The sequence below is a fragment of the Somniosus microcephalus genome, unplaced genomic scaffold, assembly GCF_052327205.1.
Source record: "Somniosus microcephalus isolate GS21.2 unplaced genomic scaffold, FLI_Smic_1.0 scaffold78, whole genome shotgun sequence".
Taxonomy (NCBI): domain Eukaryota; kingdom Metazoa; phylum Chordata; class Chondrichthyes; order Squaliformes; family Somniosidae; genus Somniosus; species Somniosus microcephalus.
In genome coordinates, this window is record NW_028225265.1 from 868,678 (window position 1) to 881,070 (window position 12,393).

Sequence of the window (12,393 nt, forward strand, 5' to 3'; positions counted from 1 at the left end):
TCCAGTCTGTACCCCTGGGTCAGTATCTACAGTCAGCTCCAGTCTGTACCCCTGGGTCAGTATCTACAGTCAGCCACATTCTGTACCCCTGGGTCAGTATCTACAGTCAGCCCCAGCCTGTACCCCTGGGTCAGTATCTACAGTCAGCTCCAGTCTGTACCCCTGGGTCAGTATCTACAGTCAGCCCCAGCCTGTACCCCTGGGTCAGTATCTACAGTCAGCCCCAGCCTGTACCCCTGGGTCAGTACCTGCAGTCAGCCCCAGCCTGTACCCCTGGGTCAGTATCTACAGTCAGCCCCAGCCTGTACACTTGGGTCAGTATCTACAGTCAGGCCCAGTCTGTACCCCTGGGTCAATATCTACGGTCAGCCCGAGTCTGTACCCCTGGGTCAGTATCTACAGTCAGCCCCAGTCTGTACCCCTGGGTCAGTATCTACAGTCAGCTCCAGCCTGTACCCCTGGGTCAGTATCTACAGTCAGCCCCAGTCTGTACCCCTGGGTCAGTATCTACAGTCAGCTCCAGCCTGTACCCCTGGGTCATTATCTACAGTCAGCTCCAGCCTGTACCCCTGGGTCAGTATCTACAGTCAGCCCCAGTCTGTACCCCTGGGTCAGTATCTACAGTCAGCTCCAGCCTGTACCCCTGGGTCATTATCTACAGTCAGCACCAGCCTGTTCCCCTGGGTCAGTATCTACAGTCAGCCCCAGCCTGTACCCCTGGGTCAGTATCTACAGTCAGCCCCAGTCTGTACCCCTGGGTCAGTATCTACAGTCAGCTCCAGCCTGTACCCCTGGGTCAGTATCTACAGTCAGCCCGAGTCTGTACCCCTGGGTCAGTATCTACAGTCAGCCCCAGTCTGTACCCCTGGGTCAGTATCTACAGTCAGCCCCAGCCTGTACCCCGGGTCAGTATCTACAATCAGCCCCAGTCTGTACCCCTGGGTCAGTATCTACAGTCAGCTCCAGTCTGTACCCTTGGGTCAGTATCTACAGTCAGCTCCAGCCTGTACCCCGGGTCAGTATCTACAATCAGCCCCAGCCTGTACCCCGGGTCAGTATCTACAGTCAGCCCCAGTCTGTACCCCATGGTCAGTATCTACAGTCAGCTCCAGCCTGTACCCCTGGATCAATATCTACAGTCAGCCCCAGTCTGTACCCCTGGGTCAATATCTACAATCAGCCCCAGTCTGTACCCTTGGGTCAGTATCTACAGTCAGCCCCAGCCTGTACCCCTGGGTCAATATCTACAATCAGCCCCAGCCTGTACCACTGGGTCAGTATCTACAGTCAGCTCCAGCCTGTACCCCTGGGTCAATATCTACAGTCAGCTCCAGCCTGTACCCTTGGGTCAGTATCTACAGTCAGCCCCAGTCTGTACCCCTGGTTCAAAATCTACAGTCAGCCCCAGTCTGTACCCCTGGGTCAACATCTACAGTCAGCCCCAGTCTGTACCCCGGGTATGTATCTACAGTCAGCTCCAGCCTGTACCCCTGGGTCAAAATCTACAGTCAGAACAAGTATTTCTGATGTCAACATTGAGGCTCACTGTTTCCCCCTCAAACAAAACGTGACTCTCATCAATACCCTACTGTCACTCGAACCTACACTCTGCCTCGCCCACCGCCGGCCCCGCCCAACACCCGCCTCACACCCACAATCGGCCTCACCCTCAATCAGTCGCTCTGAATCGGGCAGCTTCTTGAACAGTTTGTGAAAGTCTTCATTCCGCTGTTTGTATGTGGGGCTCAACACCTGGAAGAAAGATACAATTTCTCCAGAGGAATATCTGGATCAGACACCGCTCTTCCTATCCAGTCAACCTTATGACAAATACGTACACAGCTGTCAAGTCACAGAAAATGCAGGCTCTAAAATGGTTTCCATACATCTTGCAATATGAAGGAGACACATAGTTCAATCCTTCTCCTTTTTGGAAAGCTAATGGGATATGTAACAGAAATCAAAGCAAACCTCAGACTGAGCATGACTGAGCGACGTTAATTTAAGCAGGATGGCAATTAAAAGAAATGAACATGCAACTGGAGTCACGAGAAGCGCGATCACAGCACATTAACTGCAGTGACCGTCTCTCAGCCCATCGGCCAGTTAGCGTACAACAAGATCCCACAAACAACAATATTCTGTTTTAGCAATGTTGATTGAGGGATAAATATTGGCCCCAGGACAACTGGACAACATCCTGCGCTTCTTCGAAATAGTGGCTGCGGGAACTTTTGCATCCACCTGAAATGGCAGGCGGGGCCCTCGTGTTAACGTCTCATCCGAAAGACTGCAACTCCGACAGTGCAGCACTCCCTCAGTGCAGCCCCTCCGACAGTGCGGCGCTCCCTCAGTACTGCGCTCCCTCAGTACTGCCCCTCCGACAGTGCGGCGCTCCCTCAATACTGCCCCCCCTCAGTACTGCCCCTCCGACAGTGTGGCGCTCCCTCAGTACTGCCCCTCTGACAGTGCGGCGCTCCCTCAGTACTGCCCCTCCGACAGTGCGGCACTCCCTCAGTACTGCCCATCCGGCAGTGCGGCGCTCCCTCAGTACTGCCCCTCCGACAGTGCGGCGCTCCCTCAGTACTGCGCTCCCTCAGTACTGCCCCTCCGACAGTGCGGCACTCCCTCAGTACTGCCCCCCCTCAGTACTGCCCCTCCGACAGTGTGGCGCTCCCTCAGTACTGCCCCTCCGACAGTGCAGCGCTCCCCCAGTACTGCCCCTCCGACAGTGCAGCGCTCCCCCAGTACTGCCCCTCCGACAGTGCGGCTCTCCCTCAGTACTGCCCCTCTGACAGTGTGGCACTCCCTCAGTACTGAGCCTCCCACAGTGCGGCGCTCCCTCAATACTGACCCTCCGACAGTGTGGCACTCCCTCAGTACCGCCCCTCCGACACTCCCTCAGTGCTGCCCCTCCGACAGTGCAGCGCTCCCTCAGTACTGCCCCTCTGACAGTGCAGTGCTCCCTCAGTACAGCCGCTCCGACAGTGCGGTGCTCCCTCAGTATTACCCCTCCGACAGTGCGGTGCTCCCTCAGTACTGACCCTCCGACAGTGTGGCACTGCCTCAGTACCGCCCCTCCGACAGTGCGGCACTCCCTCAGTGCTGCCCCTCCGACAGTGCGGCGCTCCCTCAGTGCTGCCCCTCCGACAGTGCGGTGCTCCCTCAGTACTGCCCCTCCGACAGTGCAGCGCTCCCTCAGTACTGCCCCTCCGACAGTGCAGCGCTCCCTCAGTACTACCCCTCCGACAGTGCGGTCCTCCCTCAGTACTGCCCCTCCGACAGTGCGGCACTCCCTCAGTACTGCCCCTCCGACAGTGCAGCGCTCCCTCAGTACTACCCCTCCGACAGTGCGGTCCTCCCTCAGCACTGCCCCTCCGACAGTGCGGCACTCCCTCAGTGCTACCCCTCCGACAGTGCAGCGCTCCCTCAGTACAGCCGCTCCGACAGTGCGGTGCTCCCTCAGTATTACCCCTCCGACAGTGCGGTGCTCCCTCAGTACTGACCCTCCGACAGTGTGGCACTGCCTCAGTACCGCCCCTCCGACAGTGCGGCACTCCCTCAGTGCTGCCCCTCCGACAGTGCGGCGCTCCCTCAGTGCTGCCCCTCCGACAGTGCGGTGCTCCCTCAGTACTGCCCCTCCGACAGTGCAGCGCTCCCTCAGTACTGCCCCTCCGACAGTGCAGCGCTCCCTCAGTACTACCCCTCCGACAGTGCGGTGCTCCCTCAGTACTGCCCCTCCGACAGTGCGGCGCTCCCTCAGTACTACCCCTCTGACAGTGCGGTCCTCCCTCAGTACTGCCCCTCCGACAGTGCGGCACTCCCTCAGTACTGCCCCCCCGACAGTGCGGTGCTCCCTCAGTACTGACCCTCCGACAGTGCGGTCCTCCCTCAGTGCTGCCCCTCCGACAGTGCGGTGCTCCCTCAGTACTGCCCCTCCGACAGTGCGGTGCTCCCTCAGTACTGCCCCTCCGACAGTGTGGCACTCCCTCAGTACCGCCCCTCCGACAGTGCAGTGCTCCCTCAGTACTGCCCCTCCGACAGTGCGGTCCTCCCTCAGTACTACCCCGCCGACAGTGCGGTCCTCCCTCAGTACTGCACTTATTTACTCATCAATAAGTGATTAGCTGGGATCTACTCTTCTCTAATCAGATATATGTAAGGAAAGTGGAATGGTGCCTGGGCGTAGAGCCCAGCACACACCTATCGGGCTTGGGATTGTATCCAGTCTAGACCAAGAAAATTGCCCCCATTTATTTGGTATCCAGGAATCCCAAGGGAAATGAGATCCAGAGATTTCAGTATGGCTCTTTTTAGGCAAAGGTTCGAAGGCTCTGCCATTTCCTTTGGCAAGGGCCTCCTTGACTTGGGCTCTGCTGCTCTTCCTTCTGGCCAGTGCCAGCTTTAGATTTCACCCTCTGACCCATCGGACAATCTCAGCTCAGGGGCTCCCCGGTTCTCTAGATTCCATGCATAGATACATAGATACATAGAGATAGGAACAGGAGTAGGCCATTCGGCCCTTCGAGCCTGCTCCGCCATTCAATGAGATCATGGCTGATCTTACCAGTTCAGTACCCCGTCCCCGCCTTTTCTCCGTAACCCTTAATCCCCTTAGCCTTCAGAAATATATCCAATTCTCTCTTGAAAATATTTATTGAATTAGCCTTCACAGCCCTCTGTGGCAGGGAATTCCACAGGCTCACCACTCTTTGAGTGAAGAAATTCTTCCTCATCTCTGTTTTAAATGATTTGCCCGCTATTTTTAGACTGTGGCCCCTGGTCCTGTGCTCCCCGGCCATTGGAAACATTCTCTCTGAATTCAGCCTGTCCAGGCCTGCCATAATTTTATATGTTTCGATGAGATCCCCTCTCAATCTTCTAAACTCCAGTGAGTACAAGCCCAAACTATTTAATCTCTCTTCGTAGGTCATTCCCGCCATTCCAGGTATCAGCCTGGTGAATCGCCGTTGCACTCTTTCCATGGCAAGAACATCCTTCCGCAGATGGGGCGACCAAAACTGTACACAATACTCCAGATGCGGTCTCACCAGCACCTTGTACAGCTGTAGTAAGGTATCCCTATTCCTATACTCGAACCCCCTTGATATGAAGGCCAACATACCATTTGCCTTCTTAATCGCCTGTTGCACCTGCATGCTCTCCTTCAGTGACTGGTGCACAAGAACACCCAGGTCCCTCTGCACTTCCCCATCTCCCAATCTATTGCCATTTAGATAATAATCTACCCTCCTGTTTTTACCCCCAAAGTGGATAACCTCGCATTTATCCACATTATAGTGCATCTGCCACGTATCCGCCCATTCCCCCAACCTGTCCAAATCGGACTGTAGCCTCCTGACATCCTCATCAGAGCCCACCCCTCCTCCTAGTTTAGTGTCGTCAGCGAATTTGGAAATATTGCATCCAATTCCCTGATCCAGATCATTTATATATATTGTGAACAGCTGGGGTCCCAGGACAGATCCTTGCGGCACCCCGCTGGTCACTGCCTGCCACTCCGAAAACGAGCCGTTTATTCCCACTCTCTGTTTTCTATCCGCCAGCCAGTTCTCTATCCACGTTAATACTTTGCCCCCAATTCCATGAGCCTTAATTTTGCATGATAATCTTTTGTGTGGAACCTTATCGAATGCTTTCTGGAAGTCAAGGTACACCACATCCACTGGCTCTCCCCCATCTATTTTACCAGTTACTTCCTCAAAAAATTCCAGCAGATTAGTCAAACACGATTTACCCTTTGTAAATCCATGTTGACTCTGTCCGATCCTTTCCCCATTTGCCAAGTGCTCCGCTATTTTATCCTTAATAATGGACTCCAGCATTTTGCCCACAACCGATGTAAGGCTTACTGGTCTATAATTCCCTGCTTTCTCTCTACCCCCCTTTTTAAATATTGGGGTAACATTAGCTACCCTCCAATCCACGGGCACTGTTCCCGAGTCAATGGAGATCCGGAAGATGATCCTTAGAGCATCTGCTATCTCCAGGGCCACCTCCTTAAGTACCCTAGGATGTAGTTTATCAGGCCCCGGGGATTTTTCGGCCTTCAGTCCCCTCAACTTACCCAACACCATATCCCTAGAGATACTAATTTCTGTCAGCTCCTCCCTCTCATTAGTCCCCATGTTTGCCGATATTCCTGGGAGGTTATTTGTGTCCTCCTTTGTGAATACAGAACCAAAGTATGAGTTTAATTGGTCTGCCATTTCCTTATTCTCCATTATATATTCTCCCGAATCGGACTGCAAGGGACCGACTTGGGATTTTACCAGTCTTTTCCTCCTGATATACCGATAAAAGCTTTTGCAGTCTGTCTTTATGTTTGCTGCAAGTTTACTTTCGTATTCTATTTTCCCCTTCCTGATTAATCCCTTTGTCCTCTTTTGCTGTATCCTGTACTGCCCCCAATCTTCCGGTCTGGTGCTTTTTTTTGCCAGTTGATATGCCCTTTTTTTTGATTTTATGCTGTCCCTAATTTCCCTCGTTATCCACGGTTGAGTCACCTTTTTAGGTTTATTTTTATGCCAAACCGGTATAAACATGTTCTGGAATTCTTCCATTTTATCTTTGAATGCTTGCCATTGTCTCTCTACTGTCAATCCCCCCAGAAACACCACCCAATCAATCTTACCCAATTCCCGTCTCAGACCCTCGTAATTCGCTTTATTTAAGTTCTGGACCTTAGTCTCTGATTCAATTTCCTCACTCTCCATCTCGACTGAGAGCTCGATCATATTATGATCGCTCTGACCCAAGGGGCCTCGTACAAGAAGATTGCTGATAAGTCCCTTCTCATTGCACAATACCCAGTCTAAAATGGCCTGATCTCGAGTCGGCTCCTCGACATATTGGTCCAGATAACCGTCCCGAAAACATTCCAGGAATTCCTCCTCCTCAGAATTTTTACTAATTTGGGTAGTCCAATCAATATGTAAATTAAAGTCACCCATGATGACAGCTGTGCTCTTATCGCACGCTTCTCTAATTTCCCTTTTTATGCCTTCCCTCACCTCCATATTACTATTTGGAGGCCTATATATCACACCCACTAACGTTTTCCTCCCCTTGCTATTTCTCATTTCTACCCATACAGATTCCGTTTCATCCGAGTTAATATCCTTCCTTTCCATTGCATTAATCCCCTCCTTTACCAGCAATGCTACCCCACCTCCCCTACCTTTTTGCCGATCCTTCCTAAATATTGTATATCCCTGGATGTTAAGTTCCCAGCCTTACCCACCCTGCAGCCACGTTTCTGTAATCCCAATCAAATCATACTTGTTTACCTCTATTTCCACAACTAATTCATCCACCTTGTTCCTAATGCTTCTAGCATTAAGATACAAAGCCTTCAGGCTTGCTTTTTTCACACTCTCATTATGAATTAGTTTGGCCCTTTGTGTTTCTCTCCTTTGCTTATTGCTTCTCACCTTTCTACCATCTATTTCTGACTTCATATGACTTCCCTCTTTTCCACTACCTAGGTTCCCATCCCCCTGCCAAATTAGTTTAAATCCTCCCGAACCGCCCTAGAAAATATTACCCCGAGGACATCGGCTCCCTCACAGTTCAGGTGTAGACCGTCCCCTTGGTACAGGTCCCTCCTCCCCAAGAACTGGTTCCAATGCCTCAAGAATTTAAATCCCTCTCCCTTGCACCACTGCTCAAGCCACGTATTTAGCTTATTTATCTTACTCTCTCTAAACTTATTAGCTCATGGCACTGGTAGCAATCCAGAGATTACTACCTTTGAGGTCCTACTTTTCAATTTAGCTCCTAACTCCCTAAATTCAGCTTGTAGGACCTCCTCCCTCTTTTTACCTACATCGTTGGTACCTACATGTACCACGACAACTGGCTGATCCCCCTCCCCCTTCAGAATGCTCTGCACCCGCTCCGAGACATCCTTGACCCTTGCACCAGGGAGGCAACATACCATCTTGGAGTCTCGGTCTCGGCCACAGAAACTCCTGTCTATCCCCCTTACGATTGAATCCCCTATCACTATAGCCCTATCCCTCTTTTTCCCGCCCTTCTGTGCAGCAGAGCCAGTCATGGTGCCCTGAACCTGGCTGCTGGTGCCTTCCCCTGATAAGTCATCTCCCCCAACAGTACCCAAAACGGTAAACCTGTTTTGGAGGGAGATGACCGCAGGTGACTCCTGCACTACCTTCCTGCCTTTACCCTGCCTTTTGGTCACCCATTTACTGTCTGAGCTAGCCTTTACCTGCGGTGTGACCAACTCACTGAATGTGCTATCCACAAGATCCTCAGCATCGCGTATGCTCCAGAGTGAGTCCATTCGCAGCTCCAGCGCCGCCATGCGGTCCGCTAGGAGCTGCAGCTGGACACACTTCCTGCACACATAGTTGTCAGGGACAGTGTCCCTGATTTCCCACATGGCACAGGAGGAGCATGACACGGGTCTGAGCTGCCCTTCCATGACTTAACCCTTACAAGACCCTTTTATTTACTACGATTTAGCTTAATTATTGAATTCTACTTAGAATAAGTTTGTGAAAGTACTCACCAACCAGTCACGTGACGTGATGGATTCTCTCAAATTTGAGACACATTGATGAGAACATATGTCCAGAAAGGACAAGAAAGAGATACTGGCGTGTCTTGCAGCAGCATTAGTTAATCCCACCGTGACACACAATTCCACAGCAATGGTTCTCGAACTGTAATTTAACAATAGCACAAACCAACGCAAGGCAACACAGACATAAAACACAGAATTAAAAATCAAGAATTGCACTTTATACTCACGTTGTACCAGCTCTGCATTTTCTGGAAGATAGAAGAAAAGAAAATATAAATCTGTGATTGGTAAGTGTTTAAGGAAGAGGGGAAAGGATTGGATTACAGAGCAAATAGCAGGAGCGGGGAAAAGATGGGATTATAGATCAAATAGCAGGAGAGGGGAAAGGATTGGTGTCAAAAGCACGTAAATGGTAAAAAAAGTGAACAACTTCCTCACAAACATTATTGAACACAATGTGAGAAATGGCGCAGATGTGTCACACACCATCCTGTCTATATATCGCCATTCCTTTATCGTCGCTGGGTCGAAATCCTGGAACTCCCTCCCTAACAGCACTGTGGGAGCACCTTCACCACACGGACTGCAGCGGTTCAAGGCGGCGGCTCACCGCCACCTTCTCAAGGGGCAATTAGGGATGGGCAATAAATGCCGGCCTTGCCAGCGACACCTGCAACCCGGGTGTTAGATCAATGTAATTTCAGTGGACCACACTGATCTGAGGTCAACACACCAAAATTAAAGTTTGCGAGTCCGGTGGTAATAAAGGGGGCGGGTACATCTGCTGCGGTATAAAGCCAGCCATTTTGAACATGCTTGTTAGTCGGATAAAGGAAGTCAAACAGTGTAAATCAAGTGATGCAATAAATCGACTATTTAAAACTTACCACCGGACTCGCAAACTTTAATTTTAGTGTGTTGACCTCAGATCAGTGTGGTCCACTGAAATTACCTTGATCTAACACCGGGAATTAATAAAAAATATCTGATTTACATAAGAAATATAAGCACGAGTTGGACATACGGCCCCTCGAGCCTGCTCCGCCATTCAATGAGATCACGGCTGATCATCGACCTCAACTCCACTTGGCCGCCCAATCCCCATATCCCTCGATTCCCCGAGAGTCCAACAATCTATCGATCTCAGCCTTGAATATACTCAACGACTCAGCCTCCACAGCCCTCTGGGGCCGAGAATTCCAAAGATTCACCAAAGTTAAGAAATTTCTCAGCTCAGTCCTAAACAGCCGACCTCTTATACCGAGACAATGACCCCTACTTCTAGACTGTCCAGCCAGGGGAAACAGCCTCTCATCATCTACCCTGTCAAGCCGTATAATAATTTTATACGTTTCAGTGAGATCACCTCTCATTCTTCTAAACTCCAGAGAGTATAGGTCCAAAGATGTGCAGGTTAGGTTGATTGGCTATGATAAATTGACCCTTAGTGTTAGGGGGATTAAATACGTGGGGTTACGGGGATAGGGTGGGATAACTGTTGGTGTAGGGGTTACGGGGATCGGGTGGGATATGTGTCGGTGCAGGCTCGATGGGCCGAAATGGCCTCTATCTGCACTGTGGGGTTTCTGTGATTGTGATTGTGATTCTGTGATCTGTGAATCTACTCAATCTCTCCTCATAGGACAGTCCTCTCACCCCAGGAATCAGTCTAGTAGCCTCTTTACTGTGTGTCCTGGATATACTTAGTACTTGTTAAGGTGCCTTCTACCTCTGCTAGGTAAAGATTACAACGAGAGAGGACAAAGAGAATCTTCTTCTGACTAATCAACAAGAATTTAAGAGATGCTGAGAGAATCTGCCGAGAGATGTGCCAAGCACCTTATTTAGCTGGTATTCCTTTTGGACTTCTGAGGGAGCTATTATTTGCTGGAAAGGACAATGTATTCAGAGTCTGAGACAGCTTTCCTGCCCAGTGCCGAGAGTAGGTGGTAAATACGCTGGCTTCTTACCCGCGAGTTCTTGCTGTTGCGCCCGGGAGTGGAGTGGCTGTACTGGTTGCCACAGGACAACCTTTCTGAGGAGCTATCTGAACCCTTCTCCAGCACACTTTCCCCCGTCCGTGGCCTTCGGGTAGAGCGGCAGCCGCTTGCGTAGTGCCGGCTAGCTGGTAGGAGTGCTCCTTGCGGAGTTACTCGCAGTGCAGCTGTGGAGAGAATGGGAACAGTTAACAGCTGGATTGCAGGAGGCAGAGCAACACACCAATATCCAAGAACCTCAGTCTCTCTGCACTCTCTGCACTCCTGTCCCAAACGGCAGATTCTTCCCTCTCCACCTGCCCCCCGCCATCAACCTCTCCCTCTCTCCCCACCCCCATCAACCTCTCCCTCTCTCCGCCCCCCCATCAACCTCTCCCTCTCTCCCCCCACCCCCATCAACCTCTCCCTCCCCCCTCTCTCCCCCCCATCAACCTCTCCCTCCTCCCTCTCTCCCCCCCATCAACCTCTCCCTCTCTCCCCCCCATCAACCTCTCCCTCACTCCCCTCCCCGCCCATCAACCTCTCCCTCGCTCCCCTCCCCGCCCATCAACCTCTCCCTCTCTCCCCACCCCCATCAACCTCTCCCTCTCTCCCCCACTGCCCATCAACCTCTCCCTCTCTCCCCACCCCCATCAACCTCTCCCTCTCTCCCCACCCCATCAACCTCTCCCTCTCTCCCCACCCCCATCAACCTCTCCCTCTCTCCTCCCCCGCCCCATCAACCTCTCCCTCCTCCCTCTCTCACCCCCCCATCAACCTCTCCCTCTCTCCCCTCCCCGCCCATCAACCTCTCCCTCTCTCCCCACCCCATCAACCTCTCCCTCTCTCCCCTCCCCACCCATCAACCTCTCCCTCTCCCCCATCAACCTCTCCCTCTCTCCCCCCCCAATCAACCTCTCCCTCTCTCCCCACCCCATCAACCTCTCCCTCTCTCCCCTCCCCGCCCATCAACCTCTCCCTCTCTCCCCCCACCCCCATCAACCTCTCCCTCTCTCCCCCCCACCCCCATCAACCTCTCCCTCTCTCCTCCCCATCAACCTCTCCCTCCCTCCCCCCCTATCAACCTCTCCCTCTCTTCCCCCCCCCATCAAACTCTCCCTCTCCCCCCACCCCCATCAACCTCTCCCTCTCCCCCCACCCCCATCAACCTCTCCCTCTCTCCCCCCCCATCAACCTCTCCCAATTCAATTCAATTCAATTCAAATCGCTTTATTGGCATGATAAGTTACATCTTATGTTGCCAAAGCATCAAAATACATTTATGGTTTAGCACATAAACGCAGTTCTATTCATACAGTGTATAAACAGGTATATCCCTGAGTGTATAAATATACATTCGCATTGTTTATATATATTCTTTTCTTAGTTTACTGGTTGTCCCTCTGTTCATGGCAAGCTGTAACATAGTGTGCCGCCAGTGTTATACAGCTTCTCTCCTCTCCCAGTAGGAATGGGAGTTTTTGGTTGTCATTCAGATTTCTGAAATCAGGACATATTTGTGAGAATTTTTGGTAGAAATTCTCCCTGATGCCCTGATATTTTCCACAAGCTGTGAGGAAGTGCATCTCTGTCTCCACCACTCCCTGACTGCAGTGAGAGCATATCCTGTCCTCTCTTGGCAGCCTGGTCTGCCTGTGTCTGCCTTTTTCGATCGCTAGGCTATGTTCGCTAAGTCTGTACCTTGTCAAGGTTCTTCTCAGTTTGTTATCCTTTACCATGGTCAGGTAATCAGCTATGTTGTATTGTCTGTTTAGGGCCAAGTAGCAATTGAGTTTGCTTTGGGTTTTTGTTGTTTCTGCCCAATATGTCAGATATTTTTCCTTTTGC

The 12,393-nt window shown here is 51.5% G+C and overlaps 1 long non-coding RNA gene across 1 annotated transcript; it reads right to left on the minus strand.

Moving 5' to 3' along the window:
* Positions 1-1,679: 1,679 nt before the first annotated feature.
* LOC147083131 (uncharacterized) lies at positions 1,680-10,638 on the minus strand. Its single transcript, XR_015075978.1, has 3 exons — positions 10,540-10,638; positions 8,797-8,817; positions 1,680-1,752 (listed from the first exon to the last, which is right to left on the minus strand). It is a non-coding gene; the product is annotated as an uncharacterized LOC147083131 (long non-coding RNA).
* Between the last annotated feature and the right edge of the window lie 1,755 nt (positions 10,639-12,393).